Genomic DNA, 3751 nt, shown 5'->3' on the forward strand with positions numbered 1-3751 from the left:
AGCCATCTTATGATATTTTGATTTTAAAATCATTTCATATAATTTTAAAATCATTTTTCAATATTCTTTTGCTACTTGGGTAGATTTGGAGAACTGGCTATCATTACATCCATCTTAAGGTGTAGTCTCCTTTGCTTAGTTTATATTGGAATTCTGCCTATAACTATTTGCCATTGGTCTGGATTCCAGTTTACAAATTATCTGCCTATGATCGGGTATTTACCGGATGGAACAATTTCCGAAATTTGCCTACAATATTACTGAAAAGTATAAAGTAGTGTAGACTAAATACCAGTCAGTAAAAATGGGATAAGATTGTAAGCACTCCAGGTTTTATAACTATATAGTAGGTACCTATTACTTCAAGTGTTTTCCTCCTGAAATGGCACCCAAGCAGGTAGTTAGTACTTCTGTTAAAAAGGCTGCTTATAGTTTGTGGCTTCACTTGTCAAACCACTATTAGTACTGCTCAGAAACTGCATCCCTTTTTGTGGATTTGTATCCGTGGTACTACATGCCGCCCACAATGCACAAGGTGCTGTTTCATGGAGCATCAATTGCCAAGGCAGCAGTGCTTCCAATTGGCCAACTTTCGGAGGAAGCTTTGGAATCTTGCCACAAAGATATCAGAAGATTCTGAACGCACCACACGCCAAAAATTTCACGCTTAGCTGAAATGGGAGATCTTTTCCGAAGGCACCTCCTTAATTCGGATCCTCTAATATCCAATAGTTATGTTCGTATAAATACTAAAAGGAATGTTTCAAAGGATATACGAAACTTATTTGTCTTGGTAGAGCCAACTTCTGATGAGGACAGTGACAGCTGGGAATCCGTTGAAAACTGGTAGTGGGTGGTTTATTTAACCCCTATGTTTTCTTATGTTTTATATATTTGTGTTCATTCATTATGGTACATAAATAATTTTATGTGGCATTGTGGTTTATGGTATAATTTGTTTGCTAGGCGATTTCTTACGTGTGCTCTATCAGACAAAATGTTGACGTAAAGTTAACCCCTCAACGCCGTCATGCGTACCCAGTACGCGCCCTTTAAATTTCGTATGCCGCCGTCATGCGTACCCAGTACGCTTCCTGACCTACTGTTTATAATATTTTTTCTCTGCCAGATATTGTATGTTAAATTAAAACTAATTACTCTATCTTTTGAAGAAATGTTTTTCCTTTCCAATAAAATATTCATAGCGGTTTTATGCCTTCAAGATTTTTTAAAAATGCTTCGATAAAATTCCGTTTTAAGCCAGCGCCTTGACGACTTCGGTCCAAAAACTCAACGCCTTCTTTCAGCTGTTCTATCATGAAAACTTCCGCCTATTCTGCTTGGGAGACGTCTAGAAGGGTCAGCTACTTTAGCTTGAGATACGGTATCTTCTAAGCTCAATGCCATCTCTCCGTCTTCTCCTTGTTTGTCGTCACCTCGAGCCCCAAATGTGTTTGGTCCGCCTCATTAGTCCTAAGCGTCCTAAGCGAAGGGGCCATGTGCTTCGCTCTGCATTTATTTTTTTATTTTTTTTCTGGACAGTAATCAACGAAGATAAGATTCCATCTAAACAGTCAGCGTATACCAGGGCCCCTTCGAGATATTTTCTCGTCTCTTGAGGGAGCTTCTAAACCACGAGCTTCAGTCCAGTCCGAGAGTCATTCATGCTGTGTGGTGTTCGTTCAGGCAGTGTGTTGAAATTCTCATCGGGTGTACTTCCTGTGTGTGGTATTTTTTTATAATTTGGGATCCTACGAAATGGGAATAGTATTGAAAGGCAAAAAAGAGACTCGGAAGTCAGTTTGTGTGTTAGGCTATGGTAAAATCATTGGTGGGGTGAATTTCGAGGACCTGTTATTGCATTCGTACGTAATGTAAAGAAAACGCCATTACAAGTGATGTATGAAGTTATTTAGGAGACTATTGAATGAGGCAGTCCTAAATTCATATGTTGTTCACAGGAAAAACACGTATAAAAATTTGACTTATCATTTCGCGTGCCATTGGGCGAGGTAATATTTTTGAAATATCCAACGTCATAGGAACTGTTTGGACTTGGCCGTCACTCATTACACAATTTAGTACCAAGACTCACAAAAATAGATTTCCTAAAGACAATTCTGCAGCTGGGAAGAAATCAAAGTCTCAAAGGAGGTGTGCAGTTTGTGCGTAACATGGGAAATGAAGAGTTTGCGTGTACTGGTGTGAAAAATGCGCTGTGGGATTATGTTTCGATTGCTTCAAATCATGTCACACAAAGCAGATTTTCTAAGGTAAATCATTTGAATATTTGCATATCGACGTTTGAAACATTAGCATGTGATTACCTATATGAAATGATACGGTAATAATGGAACAAAGTCAGAGAAGTGGGCGGAGTGGTAAATTTTCAAGTAGGCGAAGCGGGTAATCCTATCGAAAGTATCCAAGCTGTTATGAAATTTTCAACCCCAAATAACTAAATTACATCATGTAATTGTATTTTTTAAATGCATGGAATGTTAGAGATCTCGTAGCTTATTCGAAACCAAATAAAAATCTTTCAAAATTGAAAATTTATTTATTAGTCCATAAAAGGAGATACATAAAACAATAAATATTTTTTCAAATCGCTCGAAAAATTATTATATAGTAGCGCATTATATTACGCAAGTTTGCAAAAATTTTCAACGATATTGATCGTATCCCAGACGGCACAGGAAGTTTTCGTACCTGAATACGAGGGTGGACCATCAAGATACAAAAATCGCGCTTAGGAAGTTACTAAAAAGGTTTTGTTTCTTTATTTCCTTTAATGACGAATAAAGATGCAAGAGGACTGGCAAATTCATATGCATCGATAAAATTGTATCTCATCGATAAAACTGTATTCGGTCTGGGACTATTTTCTTTCGCGGGTGGTGCCATCTGGTGCCATCGTGCCATATCCTCCTAGAAAGATCACATGTCTTCACAAGCTAGCACAGCCGTTGGAGATCGCGTCGTTAACGTAACGTCTTACCACATTTCAGGGATTTTTGTGGTTAAGTTTGTGAAAAATAGTGTCTGGTAATAGTGAAGTTTCCCTTATTCTTTAATTTCATTCACTGGGCTTCAGAAACGTGTTTGTGAGATATTTTTGTTAAAAATGCCTTTCGTGTGTTTATTGTCGGGATGACGTAATGGAAACTCCGGGACATGGTTCAAGGTTTTAGCTTTCCAAAAGATCCTGAGTTGAAGAAGAAGTGCATTTGGGCGATAAGAAGAAAACATTTCACCCCTACGAAAAGCTGTGAGGTATGTACTCTTTCTCGCTGTAATTATTTGGATGTAAGTTTAAGTTAGATGTGGCTTCGGGATGTTGATGCATCAACATCCCGAACTATTTAGTACTAAAAATGGTGATTGAAAATATTGTAGCAGCAATTCTTTTGAAAATTCTTGCATTTTAGTTGTCTTTTTTGTATTAATTCATTCGGTGAACGTGTGGTTAAAAGGAGAAACTAGGAATAAGCTGCCAAGTTTATAGGATCGAATATTGCTTCTTAGCTTGCCCTATGGTGTATTACACGTCGGCTTTCATCATTTCAAATTATCTTATGCTATAGTGTAAAACAATAAAAATATCAGGCATACAAATATTTACTATATTTACGAGCCTAGTAATTTGATTTCTCATGCAGAAATACCAAAAATTGGAAATGATTTGACCTAATAAGTTACATGGTATTTTATTATTTATTAATTTTAGGTGTGTGAGCTTCACATCGCA

Source organism: Ischnura elegans, chromosome X (assembly GCF_921293095.1).
Source record: "Ischnura elegans chromosome X, ioIscEleg1.1, whole genome shotgun sequence".
Lineage (NCBI taxonomy): Eukaryota > Metazoa > Arthropoda > Insecta > Odonata > Coenagrionidae > Ischnura > Ischnura elegans.